At 41.5% G+C, this 23,275-nt stretch overlaps 1 long non-coding RNA gene across 1 annotated transcript in view; it reads left to right on the top strand.

Annotated features, from left to right (window-relative positions):
• Positions 1-23,070, top strand: part of LOC122102141 — a 120,554-nt gene extending 97,484 nt beyond the window's left edge. Inside the window, exon 3 of the long non-coding RNA XR_006146467.1 lies at positions 22,993-23,070. This is a non-coding gene — a long non-coding RNA (uncharacterized LOC122102141). The remainder of the gene's footprint in view (positions 1-22,992) is intronic.
• The last annotated feature ends 205 nt before the right edge of the window (positions 23,071-23,275 follow it).

A 23,275-nucleotide genomic window follows, 5' to 3' on the forward strand; every position in this document is an offset into this window, starting at 1 on the left:
ATTTCTCATCCAAGAATATTTAAGTTTTAAACACTTTCCAATCATTACTTGGTTCGCTGCCAGGGTGTCAGTGTTTATAATATGGAGGAACGAAGGCAAAAAAGAGCCAAAATTTCAAATCTATTTTTTCCAAAAAAAAAAAAAAAGTTGGTAACGTGAGAATATATTCCTGGCTTCTAAGTCTCTCACAGTTTCTCTGCAGGTGAAAATCATTGATCTGGAATTATATACTTCATTTGCTTGAGCTTTTTTTTGTTGTTGTTATTTGCAACATGAAGTCTGATATGACTGGCAATGATTGATATGGACCCTAATATTTTACTTCACATGCTCATGAGAAAATCAGTACCTATACGTAATTTCAGGAAATTAACAAGCAAAATAATAGGTAAAACAAAAACCTCACCAATTTTTTTTGCAGTAGTTGGTTTTTTATGACAACTAAGAAGAGGTTTTATAAGAAAACACTATTAAAAATGTGAGTCAAGAACTCTAAAGCTCAGGAGGCTGAGATCTGAGGATTAAAATCTAAGGCAAGGCCCCAGCATGAAAGTCCTATAAGACTCTTATCGGCAAAAAGCCTGAAGTGGAGCTGTGGCTCACATGGTAGAGTGCCAGCTGTGAGTGGGAAAAGTATAAAGTCCTGAGTTCAAGGCCCAGTATGGGCACACACACACACACACACACACACACACACACACACACAAATAAGATGGAAAATATAGTTATGAAATTTCCCACCTCCCAGGACCATAGAAAGTTTTAAGTTTGTATTGCCTTTTTTCTTCTGATGATAAAAGAAACAGTTATTCAGAAGAATGTTGAATGTAGTGGAATTACAAAGGAAAAATCAAAGCCTTTATAATCCCATTTTCCTGAAATAAATGTGTGTGTGTTTGTGTTGGTAGTGGGCCTTGAACTCAGGGCCTGGGCGCTGTCCCTGAGTTTTTGTGCCCAAGGCTGGCGCTCGACCACTGGAGCCACAGCTCCACTTCCAGGTTTTTTATGTATTAACTGATTACATATAACAATCTTCTTTTCTTCTGGTTAGAAATGCCAAGCTTGAACATAATTAGATAGCTGAGAAGTGAGAATTCATTACAGGTTTAATCTGCATGACTTTGATCCTGTGTGTGTGTGTGTGTGTGTGTGTGTGTGTGTGTTGGGAGGGGGGTTCAGAATACAAGAGTCAACAAAGTTCCCCTTTTAAGAAAAAGGAAACACATAATAATAGATGGGCACTGGTGGCTCACGCCTGTAATCCAAGCTCCTCAAGAGGCTGAGATCTGAGGATCGCAGTTCAAAGGCCATGAGACTCTTACCTCAAGTTAAATACCAAAAAATCCAGAAGTGGAGCTGTGGCTCAAGTGGTAGAGCACCAGCCTAGAGTAAAAAAGCAGAGGGACAGTGCTCAGGCCCTGAGTTCAAGCCCTAGTACACACACACACACACACACACACACACACACACACACACACACGCACAAACATACACACAGTAAATGATAAAAATAACATAAACTATAAGCATGAAAACACAAGACATTTTTAAAAAGGAAACAGCCTTAGGGAAATACATATCAGATTGACAGAAAGTAGAAAGCTGAAAATAGCCCATTCATTGCTACTTTGTTTCTTATTTTCCAGAGTTTTCCAAATGTACTTTAAGGTTCTTTTGGGTGTGCGTGTGATTTTTTAATAGAAGCACTCTGCATGTTGGAAAAGACCTTCTTTCGTGAGGAATGAGCAGAATGGTAGCAAAACCTTCTCTATAATGAAATTATTTTAATACCTTTCAGGCAAGAAATTAGTTTCATCAAGAAAATTGATTTAATTTAGCAGAGATGAAATATTTATAGCCAGAACCAGGTTAAACATATTTTTCCCTCCACTTCTATAACAGAAAATAGCTTTTAACCAAGGGAGAGCCTCAAATCAATTAATTCAGTTGAAGGTTTGCAAATTTTATGAACACCTCTCCTATGCTAACAACACATCTCTCTCTCTTCATAAAAGGTCCTCAACTTTGCAAAGTAGAGAAGTTAACTCTGTGTGTGTGTGTGTGTGTGTGTGTGTGTGTGTGTGTGTGTGCGTGTGTGAGCTCAAACTCAGGGCCTGGGCACTGTCCTTGAGTTTTTAAAAGGGCTCAAGGTTAGTGCTCTACCACTTGAGCCACAGCACCACTTCCGGCTTTTTGCTGGTTCATTGGAGGTAAGTGTCTCATGGTTTTTCTACCAGAGTTGACCTGGAACTGTGATCCTCAGATCTCAGCCTCCTGAGTAGCTGGGATGACAGACGTGAGCCACAGTTAACAGACAAACTCATTTTAACCACCAGTTAACTTACTTTCCCACAGAATAAATAGTGATCTTCACAATAACAAATCATTTGCATGAATAGAGACAGATATAGATGAACAGGTATTTTTTGTCACTAATTTGGTGACTCTGAACTTTGATCCTCAGATCTTAGCCTGCTGATCAGCTAAGATTACAGGCATGAGCTACTGGCCCCGAGCATGTTATTTTTAATTGTAATTTTAATTATAAACTAAGAGGACTTAAGGAATGACACTTTCTATTTAGTTTGCCAAAGACTAGCAACTAAGCAATCACGGAAGCCTTTAAATCTAACCAAGACTGTCTGAGCAGGATTGAGAAGTCTCTGTCTGTATAGATTTCTCAGCACAATGGGTGAGAATTTACAGTGCACCTAAACTTTCTATGTATTTCAAGGTGCTACAGACAACACCATGACACTGAAGGAAAGATGGAATGCTAGAGAAAAAGATGTTAGAGACTGCTCTGAATGAATACTTAAGCTACACAACGTGAAATCTCTCAATTTTTACATTATATAAGAATTTTAAGTGGGAGGGGAACCAAGAGAATGATTGTATGAAGAAGTAATTAATTCATTGGGAATTAATCACATCCTTGTGAACATCCTCATGGGAAAACTGGTCTTGTAGCTAGACATGAGTTGGGATAGAAAGCAAAATGTTTCCTATTGATTTTATTTATAGGAGAATTGGCTTACTACCGCAGTGCCCAGCTTGCCATTTTGGGCCAAAAATAAGGCATTTGAACATTTGTATACAAGTAAGGATTTCATCTTTGTGATCCGATGAATCTTCAAATTTGGTGAGAAGAGTCATGTTTCCACCTACTTTGCATCTTAGTACAGAAATGTCCTAGTGATTTTGGGGGTCATGTGGTTTTATAGCATATTTTCCATCTTGACCCAGTGAGGTTTTAACATAAAAAACAGACCTCATAAAGAACAGGAAACAAATGATCACAGGAAGATAGAACAGTGACACTCTAATTTAGGGAATAAAGTCAGTTTTTTTTTCCCCCCTCCTTTTCTTAATCAGGCAGTAAAGAAAGCACCAATTCCTCTTCAAATCAGACTTTAAATTTTTGGTGTAAGCTTTGGCTCTATCTTTTTAAATCAATGGAAACCCTTGAACCAGAAATGAATTTGGGGGAGTCAAGGAGAAAATGAATATACCTACTGCTAGGAGTTTTTTATTTTTATTTTTCAAAAGGCATCGTCAGGCAGTAAATAGGACTTTACTGTATGTCACTACTAAGGGTCGTTTTATATAGTGTCATAACTTTATGTATATAAAAAGATATGTACATTTGCGGTAATTACCATAAGGCCTTTTATCTGGCTCGGGCATTTCCCTTGTGACGATGTCATTTTATTCTTTGTGTCTCGCCGTACCTCCCCAAACATATATTTGAGACATTGGCTTAGAAGGGAATGGTCAGGTTACATCTCCTTTTTTTTTTTTAAAAAAAAAAAAAAGTAAATAAATAAAAAGTGAAGAAATAGCATAAAAATAAAACATAGACAGGTTTGCAGGTCCTCTCCCGGCTTTGAGACTTTCCTTGGTGGAAAACTTTATTTTTCTGGTATTTAACAGCCAATTCGACTTTCTCCTCGGAATGTGAGCTGAAAGATTCATCTGTTCCAAGAGACTTTTGTACGTCTTTTTTTTCCTTTTTGCAGTGGGAAGTCTTTCAGGTGATTTCAGTCTAATGTACCCAGATAATTGTAGCTCCAGGGCTTCCTTCCACTGTAAAGGTGCAAATCCTGACACTATTAACCTGGTCACGTGTGGTGTTGTGCAAACAGGACACATGTCTGCTTTTAAGGGTTTCTCCACATGCTGGTGATTTCTTGTTCTGGAAGTCCAATAAAAATGAGACACACCAGGCCAAGACTAAGCCAAGGGGAAAATAAATAAATAAATAGAAGAGAGACTGTTCACCTTGAGACAAAAATATAAAGCCTCATCTTTTGCCAGTGATAAAATGTGAGATTTTTGTAGAATGACGTTTGTTTTTGTTTTACTTAATTCTTGCATTAAAAAAAATTACTGTGGTTATAAAGGTGATGCACAGAGGGGTGATAATTACGTAAGTCGGGTCATGAGTCCATTTCTTTTTGGACCATGTCCGCTCTTCTCTTGCTCCCTCCCAGTTCCCTCCCACAAGTTGTAGAATTCATTCTCCACGTGGTGTCCAGTGAGGATCCCAGCTGCATTTGTTCACCCTCTGTCCCTCCATTTCTGTGCCCCCTTTCCCCTCTCAAAGACAGAGACACTTAAAAAACAAGACAGAAGGTACAGAAAACAAAAACAGTGACTAGGGAGAAAACAAAAACAATAACAAAGAACCTCTGGTTTTCATTTCTTGGAGCTCATTTTGATAAACATCATTTTATCCGATGCTCATAGCTATTGTGCCTTTGTGATCCCCTCCTAAGAATATCCTCCTCTGGTCTCGCTGTGTCAATGTCCTGTTATAATTTATCATGTCCCAGTGTACTTTTGTTCTGTCTTTTCCCATGCTAATTCTTGCCTTTATCAGTGCATTTTAATATCTTCCTTTGGGCTTCAAATGAGCTCCAATGGAAAGCATTCCTTTCTTTTATTTTAAATAGTATTTGAAATAAACTTTTCCCATCTAACTACTGCCGTAAGGTGACAAAACAGAGAAGCCACATTTTGAGAGGTCAGATCTTGGAGTCTTTATTCAAAGGTTGGCAACTGCATGGCGGACTCCTGTCTCAGAGACCAGCAGCCAGCAAAGACACTTCACACTGTTAGGACACTGAGTCATGCAAGCTGGAGAGGAAAGGAAGAACAAAAACAATACCCACAAACCAACTCAGCTCCAATACAGAGCTGACCTGGGACACCATGGTGACCAGAGAAGAGCCAGGAGTCAGGACACAAACACAGAGGCCTAAAGAGGGTCAGGCCAGAGGGCAGGGCCACAGGAAACTCCCAGTCCTAGGCACAATCCAGTGACTGACAGGCTTAGTAACCTATCAGCCAAGTTCCCACCCCTGCCTCCAGGGATCCAGGCATGCCCCTCACCTGGGAGGAGGGACTTCCTATCACCACCATGAAGACAAGATGGTAGACCCTACCATCCAACAAGTGGCCAAGAAGGTGCTGGCCAGACCTGAGCTCCCTATTTCACTACAGGTAGAGCCTCTATCTAGCTAGAAATATTCTTAATTTTGAAAATTATCAAGAAATAACAATGATGATTCTGCCCAGACATGATCTACATATCACCTATAGAAGGTGCTGCATTCACTCGGAACTAAAGCTCTATCTGTCTGTCTGTCTGTCTGTCTTTCTGTCTGTCTGTCTGTCTGTCTATTCGGGTACTTGGGTAAGATCTGAGGATTACAGTTCAAAGCCAGTCTATGCAAAATATGAGAGTTATATCATCAATGAGCCAGTACAAAGCCAGAAATGAAGGTGTGGCTCAAGTGGTAGAGCACCAGCTTTGAATGAAAACACCAAGCTAAAGGGACCTGAGTTCAAACCTCAGTAGTAGCACGCACACATACACACACATACACACACAAACACAGGATTCTAGAATGTTCTAGAATGTTTTTTGTGCTTTAATTCTACTTGGCCAGGGAGAGTTGTAGGTCACTCACGTTTTCAAAAACTTCAGCTGAGTCTTTCAGATACTTCACAATTATCATCAGTGGAAGATGCATCATATTCATGAATTGATATGACACATTGAAACCCTTTGGGAAAAATGACTTAAAAACAAGTTAAGAAGAAGAATTGGGATCAGGGAAATGTCTCTTCTGCCTAACTTTGCAAACATATTCAGCTCTGCCCCTTGCTTGTATTTCTCACCGTAGCTTTTCCAACTTTTCTAAGTAGGTAAGAAAACGTTAACTGAACAAACAGTCCTGTGAACAGAGATCAGGCCACCATTTACTAATGTAAGCCAGCGATAGTCGAGCTGAACTGAGCTCTTCTTACTTTCTGGTTCAATCTCTCCCTACCTCTGGCTGCCTAGATTTCATTTTATTTTTCCCTGTCAAAATTCTGAATTTTGTCTTCCTAATCTCTCAGATGTATGAGTTTCAGTTATGAAGTGAATGAAATGAACAGATATTCTGATATGTATTCTATTGAAATAGAATACCAAGCAATGCCTATTAGGCACACAGACCAACAGATAACAAGAAGGAAGATCAAATTCCATCATCTGATGCATTCCTGTTGCTTTACTCCTTCCAGAATGTTCTGCAGGATCATCTGTTTGCGATGGTTTCTTAACTTTCAAGGCACCTTGAAAGGAGTATGCTGTGTGTGACTTCAAAATTAAACTTTATTACTCTTGAATACATCAAAGAACCAAGCTTGACTCTGAAATTTTAAGTATAAACATTAGGTATAATTAGCATGTAAGTTTCAAGTCTAAATTTCAAATTACAGTGTCATGGAAATAAAAAACTGAACACACACATTATTGAGAGTACTCTTGGGGGGAAAAAGATAATTATTCTGCTATTCTGTTCGCAGACTTGTTTATAAGACCTACTCAGCTCCATAATTTTGTTTACTTACTGTAGGATTGCAGGCACATTTTTTTGTTTGTTTGTTTGCTTTGTGCCAATAGTGGGGTTTGAAATCAGAGCCCTGTCCCTTGGCTTTTTTATTTGAGGCTAGTGCTCTACCACTGAGACACAGCTCCACTTCCAGCTCTTTTTGCTGGTTAGTTGGGGATAAGAATGTCATGGACTTTCCTGCCTGGGCTGGCTTTGAACCTCGATCCTCAAATCTCAGCCTCCTAAGGATCTAGTGAGGGGTAAGCTTCTGGAATCCACTTCCGGTGCATTTTTTGGTTATTTTTTGCGTGTTATGATAAAGGCGGTGTACCGAGGGGTGACAGTTCCCTAAGTAAGGTCATGAGTATCTTTCTTTTTGGATCATGTCCCGACTTCCCTCCTTCTCTCCCCGTTTTCCCCTCCCATCCCTATCTACAAGTTGTAGAGTTCATTCTCCACATGGCGTCCAGTGAGGACCAAGGCTTCATTTGCCCACCTTTACAAGCACATTTTAAACTCGAAGTACAGATTCATAGACGCTTGCTGTTACTTTTGTTTACTGGTTCTTTACATTGGGATGAACCATACCTCTGTTTTATTTTTCCTTACCTATTTGAAGTCCAGTGTCTTCTCCTAATTGGTGTAAGTATGAACCAAAAGTAAGCGTAAAATATGAAATGATTTTAACCTATGCCCCTGAGATGCTAAGCTGTATTCGTATTCTTTCATTATTTCATCCTTATATGAAGCTTGAAAAAAAAGTTTTCCAAGCTCACAGTAGAAGAACAAAGCAACTCAGAGAGAGGAAGGGTCAATCTGAGTAGAGTAAGAAAGACAGGACAGGAAATAAAACAATAATGATAGCCACAGCAACAGAACCAACGCAGTATAGATCATCAGAAGCAGACACAAGCTGGGCACTGGTGGTTCATGCTATATATAACCCTACGTACTCAGAAGGCTGAGATCTGAGGACTGAGGTTCAAGGCCAGCCTGGGCAAGAAAGTCTGTGAGACTCTTCTCTCCGATGAACCACACCAAAAAAAGAGCTGTGGCTCAAGTGGTAGAGCATTAGTCTTGAGCTAAGAAACTCAGGGACAACACCCAGGCCCTGAGTTCAAGTCCTGGGATTAGCAACATGGAGGGAAAAAAAAAGAAAAGAAAAGAAAGGAAGATTGTCTTGCAGGAGACATACTTTATTCATGACTCAATCACATTGCGTATACCCTTTGGTTTGGCCTCTTACACTGGTACTAAGATGATCTCCAGTTTCCTGAGCTCACCTGAGAGACACTAAGCAAAAACAACCCTAACACAAAAGGAAATAGGCAAAAGTTGGCTTCAACTTCCCTGTTTAGATCTGGACAGCCTACATGAGACATGAATCAAGAGATCATAAAACAAAGAGAAGTTCCCTAAAGATTGCTCTTGATGGTTCGGGGGAGAAAATCTACCTACCTATCTATCTATCTATCTATCTATCTATCTATCTATCTATCTATCTATCTATCTATCTATCTATCTATCTATCTATTTATCTATCTATCTATCCACCTGTCTGTCTATCTATCTATCTATCTATATCTATATCAAGATATTCTTTTCCTTTCCTCTCTGGAACACATTTTCCTAAATTAAAAGTCTTCAGATAAGTTCCCCTTCTTTGCTCGGGGCCTACTGGAGCATGTTAGAAAAGAAGGCTTACATTATCCAGACTATTTCTTCCAGAGATCTATTTAAAAACCTATCTGGCTATTTCATGCCAAATATGCATATAAGCCTGGCTTATGCCAGCACCATCGCAAACCAAACAGGAACAAATAGAGATGTTGATGGCTTCTACTCCCGTCTTATCTGAAGCACCCCCAGTTTAGAGAACTCTCCAGTCCAACCAACTAGGGGATCCTTTCAAGAAGACTCAAGGTTTGGAAGGTCAGTTTTATAGGAGATTGACTACTTGACCGAAGTTAGCTCTTATTGAAAGTGTAAGAGGTTTTTTTGCTTAATTTTATGTCATGTGGCGGTCTCTGAGCTGTGAACTTACCCATGTGTTCTATTCGTGTGTGTGTGTGTGTGTGTGTGTGTGTGTGTGTGTGTGTGTGTGTGTGTGGTGGTTGGTTTGTTGTTTGTTTTACAATTCTTCTTGGGTTTACCTGATTCTCTAATTCATATCTTCAGTTTCTTAATAGAATTTTAGCTGGTTCTATGAAGCTCTGTTTCTGGGGAACACTTTTTTTATTTTAACTTATTTTCTTTCATATATATTTGGTCTTGGTAATGGAGTAGAGCTCTTCAATTTTACTTTTTTACTGTTGGCTCCACTTTTTTATGTATGGTGTGTATGTATTTTCACTGTTACTCAGATTCTTACTTTTACATTGTTTAGGATGCTCTAGCTGGAACATTATTATCCTTATTGTATCTTCTGCATTTATTTTAAACATTATTCATGTATTCATGTCCTTCCTCTTATTACTATTATTACTATTATTATTAATTTTCTTTTCTTTATTTTTTTCCTTTACTTTCTATTAGAAAGAGGGCAGGTGAATAGGAGCAGATGTGAAATCCATGTTCTGAGAAAACATAAGTGAATATTTTACTGTTCTACTTCACGTAAGCTTACAATGAAATTTTAGGTGTTGTGAAAATTTTTTAAAAAAGGAAAAAGGTAAACAAAAGAAAAAATCCATGGCAGGCAGAAACTGGTGGCTCATAGCTATAATCCTAGCTATGTAGGGGATTGAGATCTGAAGACACTGTGAGCAGACATATCTGAAAAACTCTTTTTTCCAATTAACCAGCAAAAAGGTAGAAGTGGAGATGTGGCTCAAGTGGTAGAGTCACAGCCTTGAGCAGAAAACGCTGAACAATAATGTCACACCCTGAGTCCCAATCCCAATCCCAGTCCCAGCACACACACACACACACACACACACACACACACACACACACACACAATTACACACTTGTAACTTGGTGGATCGCTGAAAATTTGGAAATAGGTGGCATCACTCAACACTTCCAACAGCCCTCTGAAATAGTTAGGAGAATTTTTATTCCCATGGACATGGAGTTGAAAGAAAGTTAGTAAACTCTTAGTCCCTAGATGTCAGAAATACTTCAGCCCACTCTGCTCTGAATGTATACTCAATATTAATCCTAAAAAGTACAGTATATTCCTCCCTCCCTCTCTGTAGGTACACACACACACACACGCACGCACGCACGTACAGAATGTGTAAATGTCTCAATCATTGACATCATGTTTTTCTCTTCAATACAGAGTATGTTTTCATTGGTGGTACCTCTCATCAACACTCCCTTTTTATTGGTTGGTTGTGGGGCTTGAACTCTGGACCTGGATGCTGTGCCTGAACTCTTCAGCTCAAGGCTGGAGCCACAGCATCATTTATGCTTTTCTGGTGGTTCACTGGAGATCAGAGTCTCACAAACTTTCCTGCCCTGGCTGGCTTTGAACCCTGATCCTTAGACCTCAGCCTCCTGAGTCGCTGGGATGACAGGCGTGAGCCACTTAGGAAAACCTCACCATTCATTTGTGATAGACAAGAGCACACGTCCATCACAAAGCCATCGTGGAAGATTTTGTTGTACCTGATTGTCCCAAACATAGAATTTGAAAATTAAAAAGTAATAGTGTCATTTCACTGGGCTTTAACAATGAAATGATTTGATCCAGCACTGTTGGCTCACGCCCGGAATCCTGCCTACTCAGGAGGCTGAAGTCTGAGGATCACGGTTCAAAGCCAGCCCGGGCAGAAAAGTCCTTAAGACTCTTATTTCCAGTCAACCACCAAAAAGTCAGAAATGGAGCTGGGGCTTGAGTGGTAGAGCGCTAACCTGGGGAGGGGTGGGGTGGGGGGAATCTCAGGAACAGCGCTCAGATCCTGAGTTCAACCCCCAGAACCAGCACTAAAAATGATCAAATAGTATTTCTAATGAAATAACTTACTGACCACAAGTGGTTGGGGCAGAAAGGGAGCTGGAATGGAGCCACCACCAAGGGCTGTCTCCAACAGGTTCTGTTTAGGTTTGACAACACTGGACTTTGAACTCAGAACCTCAGAAGAGCTCGACCCCTGGGGATGGACGGTGAATTTGAGGGGGGGGATGGAACTCTTGGAAGACAGTTTCTTGTGTTTTCTTCCGGCAGCTTCTTTGGGTGAGTTGGGGGTCGGGGGGTCTTTTTGGAGAATTACCTTTCCCATCCTGTTGGTCTTCTTCCTCAGCAACTTGCTAGGGGATAAGACTTTCCCTGGGAGGAAATACTCAATAATTTACATGTTATTAATCCTGGGCTTGGGGTCCAAAGGGGTTGGATATTTTCCTGCAGCACCTTTGCAGTGATAATTATTAAAAGTGGACAGACAGGATGCACAAAAGAAGAAAGTTTGCTTTTCTCTCTCTCTCCTCCTCCTTTCTTTCTTTCTTTCTTTCCTCTCTTGCTTCCTCTTCCTTTCTTCTGCAGTAAATACCCAGTTCCTTTGTTCCTGCCTGTATCCTTCCATTTTCCTGTTCTGCCAGTGCTTATTGTAGAACCAAAGCAACAGAGAGGTCTCAGCTAATGACGGGAAGTCTTTAAACTTTGGGCCACATTTCATCTTCTCGGTGGGGGTTTTAGGACGCAGCTCTGTGTTTGATTTCCACCGGTGCAACTTCGCTTCTAGTTAATTAACAGATTTCCCATTATAACACTCTCAGGGGGAAAGCAAGGGGTAGGGGAGGCCCGTGGGGCGGGAAACCCCGGGCTGAGCTGAGGGGGTGGCAGGAATTAGAGAAATCAGTGGTGTTAGGGCTTAATGTACAGGCAGTAAAGATGTCTCGTTTTCTCGACCTCATTTTGAAGAAATAAAAAGACCCACAATGTAAAATTAAAAAAAAAAATCATTTATCTTTTTCTATTCAAAGACAGATGAACTATTTTTAACCAGGTAACCCTCTAGACACCATTTAGGGTCATTTCTAACTACCAGGAATTAAAATAAAAAGGAATATATATATGTGTCAATATTATGAGCTGCAGCAATGTTAACAAGAATGTTCTTCTTGCTTTTATTGTAGAGGGCTCTTTTCCTGCCCAGCCTATTAGCCTCATGGTAACAATTGTTCACAGTTACTTTTTCTTTTTTCTTTTTGGTCAAAGTTCAGAGGAGTTGGCATTGATATCTCAGGAGTGGCTCATTTTATAGCTGGGCCAAAATCCTCCTTGGTTTCTGTGATATGGCTTTTGTTCTGTGTGTCAAACTGATGTGCAAACCACCCATCACAAAAAAAATCTCCCTATTTAACAACAACAAAAATAAAACACACATCTCTCCTGGTAAAAGGACACGTGGAAGTCAAACCGCTTGGTCAAGAGAATTTAAACCAAAATAATAAAAGCACACACATAAAAGAAGATACGATCCTTTCGTGCTTTTTTTTTTTTTTTTTCTTTCCTCAGCTGACCATTCTAGAATAGAGCCAGCTTGAGCTCAGCCTGAGAAGCTTGGATGTACACATCAGGATTCCTGGTGTTTTAATGGCACTGGGTCTTTTTTGGACCACAGGTGAAAAAAATATCTCAAGTCTCCACCGTGTTTTGCAGGGAAAATGCCTTCTCCAGTTTCCCCTCTCCCATCCCACACTCGCCCAGCCCTGTGGGCAATGACCCCCTTTACCTACTAAATTAGGAGCCACCCCTGCTTTGCAATTCTCAGTTCGCCACTTGGCAGTGCAACCGTAAATGCGGTGCCACATTAGCCCCCCGGCAGGCTAGGCTATTAGGTTGTTTTACTGTTGTTAAAGTGACATTTGTCAGGAGGAGTTGCTGCTCTTCTGCACAAACTTAGCAGAGTCTGATGCTGAAAGTTGGGGAGGGGGGAGGGGGCTGGTGGGGGGGGAGGGGAGGGGAGCCGGGGGGGGGCACCCTGGGTCCAACACGCGGGCAAAAACACTTGCCCACCATACATGTCCGTGGACACACACGGGAACTAAAATATGGGATTCCCGGGGCTCGAATGGTATGAGTGCTGTCTCACAAAATGAATATTGGGAAATTGGAACATCCATCCATCCATCTGTCTGTCTGTCTGTCTGTCTGTCTGCCTGTCTGCCTGTCTGCCTGCCTGCCTGCCTGCCTGCCTGCCTGCCTGCCTGCCTGTCTGTCTGTCTATCTATCTATCTATCTATCTATCTATCTATCCATCCATCCATCCATCCATCCATCCATCCATCCATCCATCCATCCATCCATCCATCCATCTATCTATCTATCCGTCTGTCTGTCTGTCTGCCTGCCTGCCTGCCTGCCTGCCTGCCTGCCTATCTGTCTGTCTGTCTGTCTGTCTGTCTGTCTGTCTGTCTATCTATCTATCCATCTATCTGTCTGCCTGTCTGTCTGTCTATCTATCTATCTATCCGTCTGTCTGCCTGTCTGTCTGTCTATGTATCTATCTATCTATGGAAATTATTTCATTTTACTTATTTTTAGTTATCTTACTCTCTGGAAATGGAATCGGGTCACCTGAGGGGGGGGTGGGGAGATGGGGGAGGGGACTGGAAGGAGTGTCATGCTCAACAGGCCTTGTCCACACAGCAGGAGGAATGCCATCGAACCCCCGCTGTACACCCGCTGAAAAGAGAATTGTAAACAACAAACACACATGTTGACAAAGACCCAAATGCGTCTGATTGCATAGCAGAGGAACAGGACACTGCCGCGTGCCCCAAATGTGAAAAGATGCTCATTCAGATTTTACAAGGGGGGGAAAACCAACCCCCCAATAAACCCCCCCAAAACTCAAGTGGACAGTCAGGCATGGGATTTTTGTTTGGTTCTGTGTTGTTTTCACTGATCTTTCCTAACGGTGAAGCCAGTGGTGTGTCATCAAAATGACCAGGGTAGACAATTCTCCATTTCTACTAAGCCTTCTCTGCTCTTTCCTATATGAAATTACAATCCCCTCCCATTGTCTCTGCGCTCTTCCGACACGTGAGACTTCAAATCCCCCATGCCAAGCTTGAGAGATAAATAAATTCGTGGGGGGGAAATATGGTCTAACACATTGTAAGACTTTACATATTCAAAGTATTCTCCACACACCGTAGAAGAAAGACTCTCCTCCGGTCAGGGGTGCATTTGCCTTTGAATTCAAGACGTGGGATTTTTGTGCCTGGCTATAACTCAACTAATTACACCGGCAACATTGAGCCATTCATTGATAGCAGTTCCTATGTGAACTACTATCAGAGTGTTTCAGAGAAGAGAAATCAGTGCAAGAGACATGGAAAAGGATACTGTGGTTTCTTGCATCCAACCAGGAGTTGGTGGTCTTCTAATCTCCTATGAACAGGCCTGAGCTACTCAGGGAGGCTGAGATCTGAGGATCGCAGTTCTAAGCCAGCCCTGGGCAGGAAAGTCTGTGAGACTCTGATCTCTAAGGCACCACCAGAAAACCAGAACTGGTGCTGTGGCTCACGGGGTAGAACCAGCCTTGAGTGAAAGAGTTAAGGGACAGCGCCCAGGCCCTGAGTTCAAGTCCCACGACTGACAAAATAAAAGAACAGGACAGAAATGTAAGAAATGGAATGTGGGCTGAGGCTAGAGAAAATAGTGTGTGCTTCAGGGGTGTGTGTGTGTATAAGGGAGAGAGACAGAGAGACACACACACAGAGACACACACACACATACAGTATTTCTGCAAAGAAAGAAAAATGCCGGTACTATCTAGCACCATGATGCCAGCTTGCATGCTTTCAGTTGGCATTTGGTAATTTGGGGATTGTTGCCAGTGTGTGTGGTGGAGAAGGAGGGTAGAGACAACAAGAAAAACACATAAGAGCTGGAAAAAAAAAAAAGATGTAAAATGATTCACTCTCAGCCATATGGACCAAAAATGTTGTCACTAAAATAAGGCCAAAAAAAAATACTGCCAGGTTAGACTTTTAGTTCAAAAACATATGTATCATCGCTCCTATGAACGGGAATTTTAATTAGTATTTTGATAGAGGGAAACCAGATTCTTTTTTTTTTTTTTTAACCTGTTCTGGTCTTGTTTTCGCTTCCTCTCCCAATTTTAACCCCCATGAAACATTCATCTACTGTATGTTTTGTGTCTGTAGGAGGGGGGAAAAAAAAAGAAAAAGAAAAAGGAAAAGCTTGCTTTAACCCTGGATCGGTGGCAACTCAAACATCTTGGTTTTCGCAGCATACAAAATATCTTCTCTGCGGAGAATGCAAGCAGGAGGGTTTGAAAGGGAAATCTAGAGCGCTCTCTCTCTCTCTCCCTCTCCCTCTCTCCTTCTCTTTCTCTCTCTCTCCCTCCCTCTCTCTCCCTCCCTCTCTCTCTCCCTCCCTCTCTCTCTCTTCTCCTCCATGTTTGCATCCTTCCTCTCCTTTCTCCTGGCTCTTGCTCCTCTCTTTCTCCTATCTCTTCCCACACCTCTTCCTCCCCCTTTCTCTCTCTCTCTCTCTCTCTCTCCCTGCTGTTCTCTTTTGTGTCTCTCTCTGTCTCCTCTGTGTCTCTCTCTCTCTTGCCTCTCTCTTCCATCCTCTTTGCTTCGGCCTTTATTTGGGACTCTGTCTGTCTGTCTGGCCTCTCCTTTCTCCTCCTTTCCTTCCTCCCTCTTTTCCCTCTGTCTCTTTCTCCCTCACTCCCTTTCCTCCTCTCTCCTCCCCTCCAGGTCTGTGTCTCGTCTCTCTCTTTTCTCTTCTCTCCTTTCTCTCTCTCTCATGTCGATCTCTTCCTTCCTCTCTTCCTTCCTCTCTTCCTTCCTCTCTTCCTTCCTCTCTTCCTTCCTCTCTTCCTTCCTCTCTTCATTCCTCTCTTCCTTCCTCTCTTCCTTCCTCTCTTCATTCCTCTCTTCATTCCTCTCTTCCTTCCTCTCTTCCTTCCTTGCCTCTTCTCCATCTCTCTCCTCTCCTCTCTGTCTCTGTATTTCTCGCTCTCTCTCTTTTCTCTCCTCCTCTCTGTCTCTGTCTGGGGTTGGGTCTCTGTCTCATTTCTTCATTCTCCTCATCCCTCTGTCTGTCTGTCTTCTCTCTCTCTGACCCCTGTCTGTCTGACCAAGGAGGGAGGAGGCCATAAGGCTTTCTCTTAGTCCCTCTTCAGCCGTTCCCTCCCCCCCACAGCCTACGGTCTCTCACACATGGCAACGTGTGCACCGTGCAATGCCTCATTGTGTGAGGGGCACCGTGGTGGTGTGGCTGGGAAAACGGAACCCTCCTTCGCCATGTTATGAGCACCTAAGCACTAATGTACATAACCCTAATGTAATTGGTTACATGATTACATTATAGATTACCTAGGAACAATTATATATACAGAGTTGATCAACAAAAACGATATGTCTATGATGCCAAACACGATTAAGAACGGAAAAGCCGGATTAATCACCTGAAAGATAATTCTTTTGGCCAATATTTTATCAACATACAAAAAAATTTACTTAGAGAAGCACTTAAAAGATTAATACCTACTAAATTGTATCTATATAGTATGTATAATATGCGAATATATGCAACAGATAAATGTATAAATAAACATATTTATACGATAAATTATATATTATATCATACATAATATATTTATATAATATATAATAAATACAAATGATCAATATAGGATATATAAATAAATATATAAATATGTCTATATGCAAATCTTGTATAAATACACATATATACATAATATATATACATATATACATTTTATATATACATACATATATGTGTGTGTATATATATATATATATATATATATATATATACACTTTTAAATGGTGTATATTAGGGGTAATAGTCTGGCAAATTTAATTCCTACATTTTGTATTTCTTGATTCCTAAATCTAAGAAGCATCCCTTTTCTTTCTCTTATTTCCTCTTTTGGTGATGAATGAAAATATATGGAAATAATGAGTCATTCATCATTTTTTCACAATCACTAATCGAGTTGGGAATACAGAAGCTGCTCAAGTTATTTGCCTATTTCTAACTCATTATAATTACTGAAAACATTACACATTACAGGAAAATGTTGCTTGCGTCTTGATAAGCTGTATTGTCTTTTTTGGTTTCTTTTACCTTTGATTTTCATGTACTGCATCAACGGTGTCGATTATGTACCAGCGTTTAGAAGAAAACTAGAAGTTAGTTTGTATGACAGCTGTTTTAAGGAAAGAGAATGTGTCTTTGGAAGGAAAACAAAGTCTGAAAAGTATTCATTCAACTTGTTCCAGTGATGAAGAAGAATCAAAGCATTCTTCCTGTCGTCTTCAGTTGTGTCTTTGATTGAACAGGTTCTTAAAGTGATATGAGGATAGCTTGGCTTGTGAGCCAAGAACCCTAGTCACGCCTGTAATCCCAGCCACCCAGGAGGCTGAGATCTGAGGAGCAAGTTTCAGATCCAGCCAGGACAGGAAACTCTATGAGACTCTTATCTCCAAAGAACCAGCACAGAGCTGCTAATGGAGGAGTGGTTCAAATGATAGAGCCCTGGTCTTGAGGATGAAAGCAAGGCCCTGAGTTCAAGTCCCAGTTCTGGTGCATGTGCACGCATGCGCGCGCACACACACACACACAGAGTAATTGTTGATTTGTGTTGGGTTATCTTTAGACAAAGGGCTTCAAAAATCGCTGAGAGAGATGACTGATTTGGGTGACGAAGCACCATGCAGCTATCGATTCATGTGCTCAGCTTTGATTTTTCAGCTTGGAGAAGAAAGGGGTGCCCGGGTAGAAAAATGAGGCTCGTGTTCCTTCTCCGTATAGAATTTCGGCATGACGGAACCAACATGTATTGGCATTGATGGTGCTCCTGAAACTCGAGGAATCCTTTTTGATCCAAACGCAGTCCAATATTCTTCTATACTAAATGTACAAATTGTAAAGAAACCTGGGATGTGTATAACAGAAATACAGCCATTAATGTATTTCTATTAGACATGAAATAAAGTGATCATCGCAGACCTCTCCAGTAATACCTCTGTGTTCACCATGTGCAGTCTGACTCTCTGGATACAGAACTTTAGTAAAATAGGATCCGATATTAAGTACATGTGGTTGTTGATCTACCATGTGTGTGAGCGAGGATGCGTGCGTTTCTCTCGTCTGTTTCTAAGACGTATTAACCATACTCCTTATTGGTATAAAAGTGGAGACCTGGATATCCATAGCTCTGAAATGGAAAGGATCCTCCCCATCCCAGGAGGGATGAAGTGGGATTTTTCTTTCCTAATGTGGAAGTAATACTCAGTACGCAGCCCCCTCTTGATAACACGAATTGATGAAATTCATCCAGGGCAAAATGTTGGCACAGTGAGGAATGAATCGTGCTGGTGTGCACCTGAAGGCTCACACAGGAGTGTGTTACACGTGTTTATACACACACACACACACACACACACACACAAGCATGCATGCAAAAGTACGCCTGGTCTCCTGGACAGCCTTCATCTCCATCTCTCTAACGCTCTTATTTCTATTTCCTTTGCTGGAGTAAATTCTATTATTTGACTTTACAAATAGAGATATATTTCCACATTACTTAAGTCTGTTGTTTTAAAGGAAGGATGATGTGATTGGCTTGGAAACAGCTTCTTCCCATTTAAATCCTTTCTAGATAAATTACTTGTTTAAAAAAAAAAATTAAGAGGAGTTGGGGTGGGGAGGGGGCCCGGGGAGGGAGGGAGAGGCAGGCTGGCTGAGCTTCTGGAACATTCTAAATGGAGACTCAGCACTAAGTAATCAAAATGGCTTTGCTTGCGTGGAGGCCGCATTAAAAGCCCTGTCTGCTAATTGAGGGGAGCGGCAGGGGCCGGGGGGGCTGTGCGCCTCTCATTAGATGAACCTGAGGCTCTGCGTGTCGCCCTGGGCAGGCGACTCCACCTCCCCGGGCAGCCGGTGGAAGTGAAGGGCTCTTCATTACCTCACAGCATGCCCTCCTAGCCAGCAACAATGCACAGCCAGTGAGACACCTGTCCACCCAGCCCGGCTCTCCCATCGCCCTGGAAGGCCGTTAGGTAACGGGTGATTGCAGACACCAGAAAGGAATGCGTGGCTGGACTCCTGGTCCAGTGCTCTTCCATTAGCCACAGCCATCATCAGACAACCACCACAGGCAGGAGAGCCATTTACTAAAGGAAGCAAGGTGCGCACACACACACACACACACACACACACACACACGCGCACACACACGACTGGTCTGCTTTTGCAAAAGTATCTCCTCATCTGGGAATACTTCTTTTTTTTTTTTTTTTAATTGTGCCAGTCCTGGGCCTTGAACTCAGGGCCTGGGCGCTGTCCCTGAGCTCTTTCACTCAAGGCTGGTGCTCTACCACTTTGAACCACAGCACCACTTCTGCTTTTCTGGTGGTTCATGGGAGATCAGAGTCTCACGGACTTTCTGGTCCTGGCTGGCTTTGAACCTTAGATCTCAGCCTCCTTAGATCTCAGCCTCCTGAGTAGTTGGGATGACAGGCGTGAGCTAGTAGCACCCAGCTGGAATATTTTCTTAAGCAAGCAAAGCTCTGTTCAAGTAAGGTGTTAGTAATCAGCCCAGGTGCCCGGGATGAAACCTCAGATCACCGGTATATACCCACACGCAGTGGCCTAGTGCAACAGCACTTCTATTTTATATTAAACACACGTTTTTGTCGAACTACATTAGGTGTAAAATATAGAGATATTTATGTATTTATTTCTATTTATATATTTGTATGCTTGTATTTGTGCTTACATATTTATATATTTGTATACTATATGACCATAACCATATCAAATATTAGTTCTTGATTAGTAATATGCTCATATTAAGTATGAATTTGTAGAGATATATGCTGTGAAAATATAGAAATATTCATACTCACATAATGTAGTTTTACATGAAACAGATTAAATACAAACATTATTTTAAATATTAATAAAGTAATTACTAATATATGAAGTGTATATTTTGTAGAACTATATGTTGTAGAAGATGTAGAACTATTTGCTTACATAACATATTTATGTTATCTATTAAAATATATTTTCTTAATTATTAAAATACTGATTATGAACAGATTAAGTATATTTTTATAGAAACGTGGTGTGTAAAATATAGAGACATTTATGTGTATATAATATAGTGATGGTCATCATCGCATCAAATATTAATTAATTATTATGTTAAATAGATTGTAGAAACATGTGATGTGTAAAATATAGCACTCTTCATATTGCAAAAGGTTTACTTATGTTATATACTAAGTATAGTTATTTTATACTAACTTCAAACATTCAGACGTGATCTAAATCTATAGTTTTCTGCCTGTGTCGGGTGCCGATGGCTCATGCCTGTCATCCCAGCTACTCAGGAGGCTGAGATCTGAGGATCCCGGTTCAAAGCCAGACCAAGCAGGAAAGTCCATGAGACTCTGAGCTCCAGTGAACCTCCAGAAAACCAGAAGTGGTGCTGGAGTTCAAAGTGGTAGAGCCCCAGCTTTGAGCAAAAAGAGCTCAGGGATGGCGCCCAGGTCCTAAGGATAAGCCCTACGTGGGAAAAGAAAAGAAAATGAAAATAAAGCAACACATAGAGAAGTGTATTTCTGTCTCTATGAGTTTGTTTTGATGAGTGTGACAGGTTTTCTGGTGTGTGCACCAGGCAGAGTGTTCTCAAAGGAGAGACCGTTCTAGAAACCAAAATGCCAGGTGGGTATCCATCCATTTCCTGAGATGCGTGCGCTCATCCCTAGCATGAAGAATGCGCTCAATAATATAGACTGGACCCAAAAAAATAATAATAGCTACAGTGGTTTTCTTTGTTTTTGTTGTTGAATTGTCTCTCCACCCTTCCATTGCCCCCTGAAATGAGTGTGGCTGGGACCCCGGGGTTTGCTCCAGGCTGAGCTGGGCTTCCCGTGGGGTTCCTATGGGCAGAGACCCCAGCGCAGGGTGATTCCCACCGTGCTAACAGCCCGCCTGGCCGCACTGTTGGTGCATTCACGTCCCACAGCGTCATCCAAATGGGTTCCACTGAACAGGGGACAATAAATACCCTTTCCCTGACATTGACGTGACAGCTGGAAGCCACGGACAGAGCAAGATGAGGTATCAATAATCAGCCACTTACTGATTTTACTCACGCGGGTTTCTGTGAACCCTCTCCCTGCCCTCTGTCCAAATCAGCTCAGAGCTAACGCTTTGTCCTTCATTCTGCAAACTTCTTCAATGACATAGAAATCCGGCTGCTTTACATAGCCCTTCCCTCCCCTCCTTCCTTCCTTCCTTCCTTCCTTCCTTCCTTCCTTCCTTCCTTTTCTGTCTTTCATTTATTTATTTACTTATTTATTTATTCACTTATTTTACTTAGGCTTGAACTCCAGGCCTGGGTGCTGTCCCTGAGCTTTTGTGCTCAAGGCTGGTGCTCTACCACTGTGAGCCACAGCTCCACTTCTGGATTTTTGCTGGTTCACTGGAGAGAAGAGTCTCACAGACTTTCCTGCCCAGTCTGGGTTTGCACCATGATCCTGAGATCTCAGTTTCCTGAGTAGCTAGGATCCCAGGTGCAACTCACCAGCACAGAGCTCTTACTATTAATATTTAGCAACCCTATTACTACCAACTATCATTAATAAATGCTTTAATATCTTGAAATCATAGGATTTGCTTCCCACAAGTTTAAATACCAGAAAATAACCAATGAATGCAGTAAATACTGTACATTCATATATAAATAGTAAATATCATAACAAAAATGTCAATACATGTACTGAAAACATTTTAGAATTCTGTACTCATAATAAGCTTATAAAACTCTCACATATAGTTGAAAAAATAATGCTTCAGTAAGTTAAGTTTCCCCAAGCAGAGAGTTTTCTTCTTTCATAGATCCAGTGATTAAATTCTATCTTCATGGTGATAGAAACACCGAGTATAAATAACATGGGTCTGTTTTGATTTTGCTCTGTGTGTTACTTTTTTTTGGTCAGTTTGGGGGCTTGAACTCAGGGCCTGGGCGCTGTCTCTGAGCTGCTTTTGCTCAAGGCTAGTACTCTACCACTTGAGCCACAGCACCACTTCCGGTTTTCTGGTGGTTTATTGGAGATCAGAGTCTCATGGACTTTCCTGCCCTGGTTGGCTTTGAACCATGATCCTCAGATCTCAGCCTCTTGAGTAGCTGGGATGACAGGTGTGAGCCACTGGCACCCAGCTTCTTTGTATTATTTTTTTAACCTGAAAATTGTCTGCTACATTTGAAGTATTCATTCCTACACTTAATCGCATAAAACAACATGGCCCTGTACTTTGCGAAATGCAAGTAGATGGTATTTAATAAATTGAAGTGTCCCTTATAATATGTTCCCTGAAGTACTGTAGCAATAATAATGTTTCATTATGAGCGCATTTTAAGTTAACTACCGTGAACCATAAAAGGGCTGTGACTGTCTCTTTCAATGAAAGAAAATCCAGGATGACAATGGAGACTTGTACGAACAGGTGTGTGAGTTTGCACGCGCATGCACACACAGGCTCCCGAAACCCAATTAACAATGTAACCGTGGTTTAACTCATTTAATAGATGTTTGATTACTTCGCACTTCACTTGTCACAATATTCCAAAATGCCTCGAATAAAAGCTTCTGTTTTCATTGTTCATTGGTCATCCGTTGGACAGCAAATAGCATGATCCCCTGTGATTCTACCATTTTGTGTGCTCTAAACAAAAATGCTAGCCAGCTGCTGGTAGCTCACACCTGTAATGCTAGCTACTCAGGAGGCTGAGATGTGAACATTGCCATTCTCAAAGCCAGCCTGAGCAGGAAAATTCGCGAGGCTCTTATTTCCAACGAACCAGCAAAATGCCATAAGGAGAAGTATGGTTCAAATGGTAGAGCACTAGCCTTGAGCACAAAAGCTCAGGGACAGCCCTGACTTTAAGCCCCAGGACCCTCACACACACACACACACACACACACCTAGTAAAATTACTACTTGTTGTGGAAATCTCCTTTGACTGTCTTTATGATGCTTAACGTGTTGTGTTGGTTTGTTTTCCACCAGACGATTTAGGAATGACTTTGATCTCTCAGTTGATGATGGGTTTCTTTTCTTTTCTTTTAGCACTGCAAGAAGTATATTACCTTCCGGACACCAGAAGCGGGAGAGGTTGCCCAGGGAGGCAGAGCAGGTCAGGACATTTGAATGATTATTTGCCGGTTGTTAATCTGCCATCATTTCTAAGCTCCTCAGATCTCTCGCCGCTCACTCATTGCTTCTGTGTGTTTACTGGGTAGACGCCATTTTGCTACTCATGCCTAGCACTAGAAGCCCAGTCCTTGGGGATTCTAGGTTATTTCCAAGTTATGGAATTGGGTTTGGGGGGGAGAGGTATTGAAAAATCCCT

The sequence above is a fragment of the Dipodomys spectabilis genome, unplaced genomic scaffold (assembly GCF_019054845.1).
Source record: "Dipodomys spectabilis isolate Male_0828 unplaced genomic scaffold, ASM1905484v1 ptg000759l, whole genome shotgun sequence".
Lineage (NCBI taxonomy): Eukaryota > Metazoa > Chordata > Mammalia > Rodentia > Heteromyidae > Dipodomys > Dipodomys spectabilis.